Source organism: Hyla sarda, chromosome 2, assembly GCF_029499605.1.
Source record: "Hyla sarda isolate aHylSar1 chromosome 2, aHylSar1.hap1, whole genome shotgun sequence".
Taxonomy (NCBI): Eukaryota; Metazoa; Chordata; class Amphibia; order Anura; family Hylidae; genus Hyla; species Hyla sarda.
The window spans coordinates 449854740-449867045 of record NC_079190.1 but is presented as its reverse complement, the minus strand read 5'-3'; the positions used below and the strand labels follow the sequence as shown (position 1 = coordinate 449867045).

The 12306-nt window shown below is 41.3% G+C and overlaps 1 long non-coding RNA gene across 1 annotated transcript; it reads right to left on the bottom strand.

The window, feature by feature from the left end:
* Window positions 1–6584: 6584 nt before the first annotated feature.
* Window positions 6585–11072, bottom strand: LOC130358055 (uncharacterized). The gene is made up of 4 exons (XR_008889387.1): window positions 11053–11072; window positions 10696–10962; window positions 8508–8722; window positions 6585–6735 (listed from the first exon to the last, which is right to left on the bottom strand). It is a non-coding gene; the product is annotated as an uncharacterized LOC130358055 (long non-coding RNA).
* Window positions 11073–12306: the final 1234 nt, after the last annotated feature.

Genomic DNA, 12306 nt, shown 5'->3' with positions numbered 1-12306 from the left:
ATTTTAGGTAATATGATTTATTTTTTTACATATGCAAAAGTCGTGAAACACCTGTAGGGTAATAAGGTTCACTTTACCCCTTGTTATGTTCCCCGAGGGCTCTAGTTTCCAAAATGGTATGCCATGTGTTTTTTTTTTGCTGTCTTGGCACCATAGGGGCTTCCTAAAAGCTGCATGCCCCCAAAGCAAAATTTCCTTCAAAAAAGCCAAATGTGACTCCTTCTCTTCTGAGACCTGTAGTGCGTCAGCAGAGCACTTTCACTCCCATATGGGGTGTTTTCTGAATCTGGAGAAATTGGGCTTCAAATTTTGGGGGGTATTTTCTGCTATTACCCTTTTTAAAAATGTAAAACTTTTGGGAAACCAAGCATTTTAGGTATTCTTTTTTTTTTTTTTTTACATATGCAAAAGTCGTGAATCACCTTTGGGGTATTAAGGTTCACATTACCCCTTGTTACGTTCCCCGAGGGGTCTAGTTTCCAAAATGGTATGCCATGTGGGGTTTTTTGCTGTTCTGGCACCATAGGGGCTTCCTAAAGGTGACATGCCCCCCAAAAACCATTTGACGCTCCTTCCCTTCTGAGCCCTCTACTGCGCCCGCAGAACAATTAACATAGACATATGAGGTGTGTGCTTACTCGAGAGAAATTGGGTTTCAAATACAAGTAAAAATTCTCCTTTTTACCCCTTGCAAAAATAAAAAAATTGGGTCTACAAGAACATGCGAGAGTAAGATTGTGAATTTTCTCCTTCACTTTGCTGCTATTCCTGTGAAGCCCCTAAAGGGTTAAAACACTTACTGAATGTCATTTTGAATACTTTGGGGGGTGCAGTTTTTATATTGGGGTCATTTATGAATTATTTCTAATATGCAGACCCTTCAAATCCACTTCAAACCTGAACTGGTCCCTGAAAAAAAGCGAGTTTCAAAATTTTGTGAAAAATTGGAAAATTGCTGCGGAACTTTGAAGCCCTCTGGTGTCTTCCAAAAGTAAAAACTCATCAATTTTATGATGCAAACATAAAGTAGACATATTGTATATGTGAATAAAAAAAAAATATTTGGAATATCCATTTTCCTTACAAGCAGAGAGCTTCAAAGTTAGAAAAATGCAAAATTTTAAAATTTTTCATCAAATTTGGGGATTTTTCACCAAGAAAGGATGCAAGTTACCACAAAATGTTACCACTATGTTAAAGTAGAACATGTAACGAAAAAACTGTCTCGGAATCAGAATGATAACTAAAAGCATTCCAGAGTTATTAATGTTTAAAGTGACAGTGGTTAGATTTGCAAAAAATGGCCGAGTCCTTAAGGTGAAAAAGGGCTCAGTCCTTAAGGGGTTAAAGGGCAACTCCAGTGGAAAACATTTTTTTTTTTTTATCAACTGGTGCCAGAAAGTTAAACTGATTTTTAAATTACTACTATTTAAATATCTTAATCCTTCCAGTACTTATCAGCTGCTGTATGCCCCACAGGAAGTTGTTTTCTTTTTTTCTCTTCCTATCTGTCTGACCACAGTGCTTTCTGCTGACACCTCTGTCCATTTCAGGAACTGTCCAGAGCAGGAGAGGTTTGCTATGGGGATTTTCTCCTACTCCGGACTGTACCTGAAATGGACAGAGGTGTCAGCAGAGAGCACTGAGGTCAGACCGGAACACACAGCAGCTGAAAGGATTTGGCACCAGTTGATTAAAAAAAAGATATATATTTTTCACTGGAGTCCCCATTTAAGGGGTTAAACCCTCAGCAGTGGCAACAGTAGTAGCTCAGAGCTTTACGTAACTTTTTTGTGGTCCTGTTGCTGTTTCTTTCCTTTCTGCTCATTGTTGATTTCTGCTGTTTTCTTTGTGCACTTTATATTGCAATGTATTAACAATTGTATTAATTTATTTTTGCAAGTCTGCATCTTAGTGCTAATTCTGCCAGGGATTGTGGAATATTATTTAAAATATAGAGAGGTAGGGCATTTCTGCCCCCTCATGTTCTTTTGGTCTGACTTTGTTAAAGCATTTTAGTGGTTTTATCCATTACAGTCTTTTGCATGTATTTTGTGTCAATAAAATATGAGTTTACATTTTGAAATAGTATTTAGTGGGGGTGCGCTTTCTTTTTAGTCTGTCAGTTTTCTCTTTTGAATTACATTTGTGACATGTGGTACCCACCACCCTCCTCACCCCATACATATTGTAGGTTGAGCCCCCCCCCCCCCCCCCCCACACACACACACACTTCTTTCTGTCAAAACTAATTTAAAAATGACAGAAAATGACTTGAATGGCTTAGGCAGTAATCCTGTGTATGTAATTACACTTGACTCAGAATTAATAACATAGCAACAAAATACCCAACAGTTCAAAAAGTTAAACAATGACAAACAAACAAGAAAGCAGATAATGAAATAATAGTTTACTTGTGCCAGCTTTAAGATTTCCATTTCATAGCTTATTATCTGGAGACATTGAGGGACAGAAACTTTTACAAACAAGAATATTCGTCATGAATTTGTAAACATCAAGTTGTTATCAAAACTTTCCATTAATTGCAAAATAATATCCAGATCTCCGTCGAATCAATGAGTCCTCGCCGGGGAATCATTCCTGGGCTGAGAAGCATTTCGACTGCAGAGTTTAGCTATAATGCATTACCATAACATTTACAGCACAACACACCGACTGCTAACACAAAAACCTCTTAAGTATTGGACTGTGCATGTCGAGAACGTGGACGAGGATGTAGTTAAAATAAAATGTCAGTCTTGTTTATTCACAAATTGTTACAGATATCCTCCCTGGAGGTGAAGTTGTCTAATTAGGTTGTTCTTTGGGTGGAAAAGATTGCACAGCTTTGCTGTTTTAGAGAAAATTGTGTGAAGCCATTTTCCAAATACTTTTGAAAGAGACAGATGAACCCTAGATGTAACTTGAGGCAGTTCAGAAATCTGTACTAATCTACATAATAGCAGACTTTTGCCGAGTCCTGTTGCCGTGATTTCCTTTGAGTTGTTGGAGGACTGTGGGGTTACCTCCAGGCTACTGGAAACTTTCTCTAATGAAGTGGAGATGTGAATTGAGAGATAGAGACAGTTCTCTCTCATTGTTTCCCACTTCAATGAACATTTTAATCAGCATCTGTATGAAGCAGTAAAGCTACTGTGCAGCTAGACTAGACTGCTGGTCTACTTGTTAAAAGACAAATAAATCTTAATTTAGAAACATTTTCAGGAACACTACTTTATTTTCAAATCAGATTTAAAAAAATCTATCTATCTATCTATCTATCTATCTAGAAAAATTAAATGGACAGTGGCACACCAGGTGTCAGCAAAAAAATGTGATTTATTCCAAAGACGTGTAGGCAACGTTTCAGCTGGCTCACCCAGCCATTTTCAAGCCTTGAAAATGGCTGGGTGAGCCAGCTGAAACGTTGCCTACACGTCTTTGGAATAAATCACATTTTTTTGCTGACACCTGGTGTGCCACTGTCCATTTAATTTTTCTGTGTTTGGAGGGGTCCCCAACCTAGACCCGACACAGTAGGCACCCGAGCACCTTTTCTTACCCTGGAGTGCTGCTTTCTTGCTCTATCTATCTATCTATCTATCTGTCTAGGAAGGATAGGAGCAGCACATCCAAAAAATAAATGGGAGAACGCACGCACTGCGCTGGTCTGTGTTGCGGCGCAGCCGCAGCACTTCACACGCCGACTGGCGTTTGGTCTCCATGTTTACTGTGAAATTAATCATCCCGTTGAGTTCTTTTTGCTTTCATGACCCTTGCCCCCTGATAATTGGCCTATGCGATATACTTAAAGGGGCACTCTGCCCCTAGACATCTTATCCCCTATCCAAAGGATAGGGGATACGATGTCAGATCGCCAGAGTCCTGCTGCTGGGGACCCCCGGGATCTCCACTGCTCCACCCCGCTATCATTACTGCACAGAGCACACTCGCTCTGTGCGTAATGACCTGTGATAAAGGGGCCGGAGCATCGTTACATTATGGCTCCGCCCCTTGTGATGTCACATCCCGCCCCCTTAATGCAAGTCTATGGGAGGGGGCGTGATGGCCACCACACCCCCTCCCATAGACTTGTATTGAGGGGGCGGGCCATGACGTCACAAGGGGGTGGAGCCATGACATAACGATGCTCTGGCCCCTGTATCGCCGATCATTACGCAAAGAGCAAGTGTGCTCTGTGCAGTAATGATAGCGGGGTGCCGCAGCGGAAATCCCGGGGGTCCCCAGCAGCGGGACCCCGGCGATCTGACAGCTTATCCCCTATCCTTTGGATAGGGGATAAGATGCTAGGGGCGGAGTACCCCTTTAAGTATTAATTATGTACAGGATCTTGTTTTTAATTGTACACTTGGCATTTTTCCACTATTGTTTTTATACTATGTATACCTGGCAGCTTTTGTCTTCCTCCAATACCATGCAATTTGATACTGTATGCACTTTTACTAATGTATAGTCCTATATTTTTACCAATTAATTGTTATTATGTTTTCTTCCTTAATTGAATTGCTTAGCGCATAAATACTACTGAATTCAGTCACTATGTATGCGTGAGAAAGGCTGTACAGGCAGCAGAAACTTTGCATCTGTAATCTTGGCATGAAATAAAGCTGCTTATATTTTTTCACCATTTTTGAGTTCTGCAGTTACTCTTTTGCCTTTGACTATCTATCTATCCTCGCCACACACATCCAACATTCACTACCTGGGCATTACCCCCCCCCCCCCCATTTCCCTTTGTACCCAACATTTGAGAGAAGAGAATCCCAAATTCACAACAAAAAAGAAAAGTCTTTATCAGTTAAAGGTCAGATTTTCTACGAGTTTCTTTAAAAAAGTTAAACTCCAAGAAAAAGTTTTTAAAATCAAATATTATACATGTGAATTTAATAGTGATCTATGTAATTACAATATAAGAGCAAAATAATAAATTTTCCTAATTTAAAATTACAATAGTTCGATTGGACCGAGCAGGCCAGGCAGAGACATTTCTGGGAAACACTTGCTGCAAATGAGGAGTATTATCCTGCCGAAAAAATGATAGTTAGAAGCCTTCCGTGAAAGTTGTTAGTGTCACTTGTATCACATTCTGGGCATGTAGAATCCAGTTACATGAAAACAACCTTGCATGGATGGGTGAAGTTTGTGACCAAAATGTAGGCAGCTTCTCCAAATATTCAACGCAAACAAACAAAAGAGGTAAGTCTGTTCAATAAGGTTGCCTTGACATGGGAGGTGAGTTCATACAATGTGATCTACATGTGCGCTAAGAAGCTCTGTTTTACATGTATAGTAAATATATCAGTAATGCAGTTCAAAAATGTATATACCGTATTTCTCGCCGTATAAGACGCACTTTTTCTTCCCCAAAACTGGGGGGGGGGGGGAAAGTCGGTGCGTCTTATACGGCGAATACACCCCTATCGCGACGGTCCCTGCGGCCATCATTGGCTGGGACCCGCGGCTAATACAGGACATCACCGATCGCGGTGATGCCCTGTATTAACCCTTCAGACGCGGCGATCAAAGCGTCTGAAGGGAAAGTGACACTAACCCGGCTGTTTATTCGGGCTGTTCGGGACCGCCGCAATTTCACCGTGGCGGTCCCGAACAGCCCGACTGAATAGCCGGGTTAGTGCTTACAGGACACCGGGAGGGACCTTACCTGCCTCCTGTGTCTTCTCCGTTCAGGGATCCCCTGTATGGCCGGCGCTCTCCTTCCTCGTCATCACGTCGTCGCGTACGTGCGTCGGCGTGCGTAACGACGTGATGGTGGTGACGGAGAGCGAGGATACCAGGCCGGCAGCAGAGACGTTCCGGAGCGACAGGGACACGGCAACAGCGATGGAGCGACATGCAGGGCAGCGGTGACGGGTCCGAAGCGGCGGGGACACGTGAGTATTATCTCCTATGCAGTGGTCTCCAATCTGCGGACCTCCAGATGTTGCAAAACTACAACTCCCAGCATGCCCGGAAAGCCAACGGCTGTCCGGGCATGCTGGGAGTTTTAGTTTTGCAACATCTGAAGGTCCGTAGGTTGAAGACCACTATTGGGTTCAAAATCTTAATTTTTTTTTGATTTTTTTGTTGACAAAAAAAGATTGACAAAAAAGTTAAACTCCAAGAAAAAGTTTTTAAAATCAAATATTATACATGTGAATTTAATAGTGATTCCCGAACAGCCCAACTGAACTGCCGGGAAGGTTTTACTTTCACTTTAGATGTGTGGATCAACTTTTAACACCGCGTCTAAGAGGTTATTGCCGGGCATAACCACGATTAGTGATGTTCGGCATTGGACACGGTCCCGGCTGTTGACCCTGCGTCATAGCTGGGGAGTGGGTGCAGGGAGCGTACAGGTACACCCTGCATCCTGAAGAGGTTAATATACATTTTTTGGTCGGTTGAATCTATTTTAGTAACACTGTGTGCCAATGTTTGTTAATGACATATGCTTAATTTTGGTTATAATTTTTATGGCAAACGCAAAGAATGATAAAGACATTTAGGTTAGGTAAATAAATACCTTTATTCTGCTAGAAGTCTCTTTCACATCTTTTCAAATTTCCACCATAAGAAAAAAATCTTTGCAGCAAAAAATGTTTCTAAAACATCAATTCAGCCTAAGTATGTGTCATATCAAGGCGATATAATAATGATGCATTCCTTAAAGCAGATGTGACTTCTCCAGAATAATTATGAGGTAAAATTTGAATCCTGCAGTCAGAAAGGTGTAAAGGAACGGGGAGAAAAGAGCAGTAAAAATAGTCGCTAAACTAAACAAAAAAAAATCTAAGACATGTCATATCCATAGTTACTGAAAATTGAAAGGCTCACCTGTTTTAAGTATGACAAGAGTTTTCATCTGTGCTTTAAAGGTGATGGAGCTGCTATTGAGCAAGTTTTACCCTTTTTAAGTTCTGACAATTTCAAGTCAGCAGAACTCATTTGAATTAAAGATTTAATGCAGAAAGAGCATAACAAAGAGACACAATCATTTAGCATCACAAAACTTCCTCAATTCATTACTTTCTTTATAGTTATCAAGTTAAATAGATTTCTGTACTTATTACAAAATAACAGACAGCATCGAGTGTGGATTTAGCTATTTATTGTATACACTATAGGGGGAGATTTATCCAAACCTGTCCAGAGGAAATGTTGCCGAGTTGCCCATAGCAACCAATTAGATCGCTTCTTTCATTTGTCAGAGGACTTTAAAAAAAAATAAAAGATAAAAATAAAATAGATAGTAGATGGATAGACGGATTGATGTCTCCATGCAGCGCTGCCGTGTCGATCCGATCATCCAGAATGGCAGACAGAGGTCCACTCACCTGGCTCCGCTGCCTTCCGGGAGTCTTCTGCTCTGATCTGCCTTCCCGCAGACCAGAGCAGAAGATGACCGATAATGCTGATCAGTGCTATGTCCTATACATAGCATTGAACAGGATTAGCAATCAAGTGTAAAAATAAAAAAGTAAAAAAATAAAGTAAAAAAATATGTGAAAAACCCCCTCCCCCAATAAAAACGTAAATTGTCCCATTTTCCCTATTTCACCCCCAAAAAGTGTTAAAAAAATATTGTATATACATATTTAGTATCGCCGCGTGCGTAAATATCTGAACTATTAAAATTAAATGTTAATGATACCGTATGGTGAACGGCGTGAACGTAAAAAAAAAGTCCAAAATAGCTGCCTTTTTAGAACATTTTATTCCAAAAAAATTATTAAAAAATTTATTAAATGTTTTATATGAGCAAATATGGTATCAATAAAAAGTACAGATCACAGCGCAAAAAATGAGCCCTCATAGCGCTGCTTATACGAAAAAATAGGGGGATTTTAAACATACTAATTTGGTTAAAAAATTTGTGATTTTTTTTAAGCGAAACAGTAATAGAAAAGTTTGTTATCATTGGTATCATTTTAATCGTATTGACCCAAAGAAAAAATAACACATGTCATTTTTACCATAAATTTTACGGTGTGAAAACGAAGCCTTCCAAAATTTGCAAAATTGCGGTTTTCTTTTTAATTTCCCCACACAAATTGTATTTTATTGGTTGCGCCATACATTTTATGGTAAAGTGAGTGATGGCATTACAACGGACAACTGGTCGTGCAAAAAAAAAAGCCCTCAGACTAGTCTGTGGATGAAAATATAAAAGATTTATGATTTTTTTAAGGCGAGGAGGAAAAATCGAAAACGTAAAAATAAAATTGTCTGCGTCCTTAAGGCCCAAATGGGCTGCGTCCTTAAGGTGTTAAAGAGGGTTAAACCTTATAATGCTGTAATGACAACTTTGTAATGTATATTTACATCCCTGAAATGGCATAGGACTTTATGTAAGTTTCACTTTCACTTTTATTTTTACTACCAGCATCTCCCTATATCCCCAGGTAGAGGCCGGTATAATAGACCTGTTGTTAATGCAGGATAAGGTATCAAACCAGTATATATTTATAAAGGTAGAACCAGCTCACCCCTTAATTGCCACCAGCCGCTTCACGGATTCAGCCCGGACAATGCTGACAGATAGTATATGCGGAAAGAAGAAATATCCAGCGCAGCAGACGCTCGAATGCATGAAATTTTTATTCCAATACAGCAGCACACAGGAATCAGAACAGCAGTGACGCGTTTCAATCTTCTAAGCAATCTTAGTCATACTGGCACAAGAGTCGTGGTGTTGGAAGGCCTATATAGGGGAGGTACTCACAGTTACAGGTGCGAACCCTATACATAGCACTGAACAGTATTAGCAATCAACTGATAGCTATAAATAATCGACTATGGGGACTATTAAAGTGAATAAAAAAAACAAAGAACCGCGAATAGCGCCGGGTATACCAGTCGTTCACATAATTGCAGCTACTGTTGCATCCCACGGGTCGAACTTTTCACCTCCGGTTGTCTCTGGCAGTTGAGAAGTTCTGCTTAACACCTTCACGCAGAACAAAGCCTTTATATGGCGAATGACATGAAACCTTTGCACATTCCGCCGTATACAGGCAGCGTTCTTTAATTGCGTGCTCCCGCAGTGCTGATCGGGTTAATTAGCTAAAGTCCCAGGGTGTCCGGCGGGAGACCAATCCCGTCCGACCCCCCAGGACCCCATTTGATTAACCCGATCAGCGATCTGGTGTGCAGGGGCGGCAGGTGTGTGGCGGGTGCGAGGCGGGTTCGGTGAGTGCATGGAGATCCGGAGGTCCGGCGGCAGCAATGGCGGGTGCGCGGCGATGACGGGGGTAAGTGCCCTCCCACTGACAAGTTGCAAAACTACAACTCCCAGCATGTCCAGACAGTCTGGGCATGCTGGGACTTATAGTTTTGCAACATCTGGAGAACCACTGTGTAGTGGTTTCCAAACTGTGGCCCTCCAGATGTTGCAAAACTACAACTCCCATCATGCCCAGACAGCCAATGCCTGTCTGGGCATGGCGGGAGTTGTAGTTTTGCAAGATCTGGAGGACCACAGTTTAGAAACCACTACACAGTGGTCTCTAAACTGTAGTCCTCCAGATGTTGCAAAGCTACAACTCACAGCATGCCCGGCTTGCAACGGCTGTCTCCCATGCTGGGAGTTTTAGTTGTGTGCCTCCAGCTGTTGCAAAACTACAACTCCCAGCGTGCCCAGACAGCCATTTGCTGTCTGGGCATGCTGGGATTTTTAGTTTTGCAAGATCAGGAGGACCACAGTATGGAAATCACTGTGCAGCGGTCTCTAAATTGTGGCCCTCCAGATCTTGCAAAACTACCAGAATGCCCGGCAACAAGCGGTTGTCAGTACATGCTGGGAGTTGTAGTTTTGCTGGAGGAACACTGTTGGGTAAAGACTGAGTTAGTCTGTTACCTAATTCAGTGTTTTTCCACCAGTGTGACTCCAGTTGTAGCAGAACTACAACTCCCATCATGCACAGTGTGTCTGTTTTGAGTTGTAGTTTTGCAACAGTCAGAGGTTTAAGCCCGTAAACACCCCCTACCCCCACAATGTGAATGTACAGTGAACGGCGTGAACATAAAAAAAAAGTCCAAAATTGCTGCTTTTTTGTTACAGTTTTAAAAAAAAAATTATAAAAAAAATGTATAAAAGTTTTATATACACAAAAGTGGTATCAATAAAAAGTACAGATCATGGCACAAAAAATGTGCTCCATACCACTGCTTATACAGAAAAATGAAAAAGTTATAGATCATCAAAGTAGAGGGATTTTTAACGTACTAATTTGGTTAAAAAGTTTGTGATTTTTTTAAGCCCAACAATAATAGAAAAGTATGTAATCATGGGTATCATTTTAATCGTATTGACCCACAGAATAAAGGAGATACGTCATTTTTACCGTAAATTGTACGCCGTGAAAACGAAACCTTCCAAAATTTGCAAAATCGTGGTTTTCTTTTTAATTTCCCCACACAAATAGTGTTTTTTTTTTTGTTGAATAATAATCAGATATGCAAGATTTTTAGACAGAGCCTGCAAGGGGCTCATTCCTCCCAGCAATTTGGAATGCAAAAAAAATCCTTCTAGTGGAAAATATCCAACTAAGAGAAATAATAGGGGGTGCTTTAAAACGTAACTTTTAATATGTTACCTAAAATCACACCCTAAATAATATTGTGTATAATAATACCAACACCAAAATAATATTTAACTGCTGCCAAGATTCATACCACTGGTGAGTAGATTTAATGCAGACCACACCAAATATCGCAACAACCTTACGCATTTCTGCTCTGATGTTGAGCGTCATCAGGGGATTAGTACAACTTATACGTGTGGATGACTCAAATAATATAGTATCATATAACATACAGTGGCACCCGAAACTCAGTGCTCACTATCAATGCTTATGAAGTGGCACCCATTCATCAGTGCTCACTATATAAGGTGTGCTCAAAGTGGCGGCCGATGCAACAACCAGTAATGGCAATCCGGACCTGTAGGAAAGAAAGAAATACCTTACAGCAAAAAGCTTTCTCCCAATATATGATGACTACAGTTCTTATAGTGCTGGGTACTGTACTTACAGTCCCGGTTTATATGCCCGTCACCTGGGGAGGAAACACATAAAATGCCTATTACTGTTCAAGGTCCGGGATACCTGCAAAGAAGTCTAGCTGGTATGCTGCTAGAGAGCTTACTCACTGTTGTCCGCTCCATCACCTGTATGGGGTCTCGGATGGGGCACATACCCACAGTGGTGGGGAGCTGTAATACTAATGTTGGCTGCTCTGTGCTCGCCATGCGAGACTCCCGGCGTCTGGCGTCATATCCTGTCGCCCCGACACTACTTCACTCAAGCAACGCCCTCTACAGACGCTTACAGGGAGTGGAGCTAAGTCCCGAGCGCTATGCCTGATAGAGGACCAGAGGATTGCAATGGTGATTGCGGCTAGCTAAATTACTATATCTAATTCCAGGTATCAAAACATAAACAAACCTATAGTATAGTGATTTATAGAGCTGGCAAGTCCTACTTAATTATCTTATATCTTATTTATATGTGGGTTTCTCAAGACAAAACCTGACGAGTGATAACGCATCCTTTCACATTATATGGATACAGGGTCCCGCATTCATTGTGTCACCACGCACTGATTGAGAAAGCCTCCATATCAAAACCCTCATAGTAAATGATATATATGTTAACTGTCTATTTTAAGTAGAACAGAGTTAGAACAGTTATTTATGAACAAACCAGGGTCCTAAATGATTAACAGGGTTCCCTAGACTGTAATTGCTACAAGTATGCCCATGAATAAGTCCACCCTAAGTGGGAAAACCCAGCAAGCCATAGATGGGGTCACACATATGTGAGGAAATGGAACTATTACATCGGTTCAGTGTGTAACACTAGCCTTTTGTGCATTATTATTACTAGGGTACAGTGGCCCCCTCGGGGTACCTAGCCTAGGGGTGGGAAGGGATAAAACAGTGGCCCTAAGGAACCTATAACACCCTACTCTATCTGATTCCCTAACCCTAGGCGGAGTGTATGCCCTAAAAAGGGCGGCCCTGCGCTGGTGCCTCCTACTTGACCTGTACTGACCCAAGTCTATCGGTGACTCTATCTACTAGACCCACTAGGGTCTCACCTAACTGCCTATATGTCACCGGTGGGTGAGGGGACCACCTAAATAAAACAGGCAAAGTTTAATTGGTCGTTCAGACCATTAGGGGATAAAGTGCCTAGTTCATATATCCACCTACATTCCCTCTGCAAGAGGATCCTATCAAAATCTCCTCCTCTTGCCGGTGGGTCAATCTTTTCAAGGCCAAAG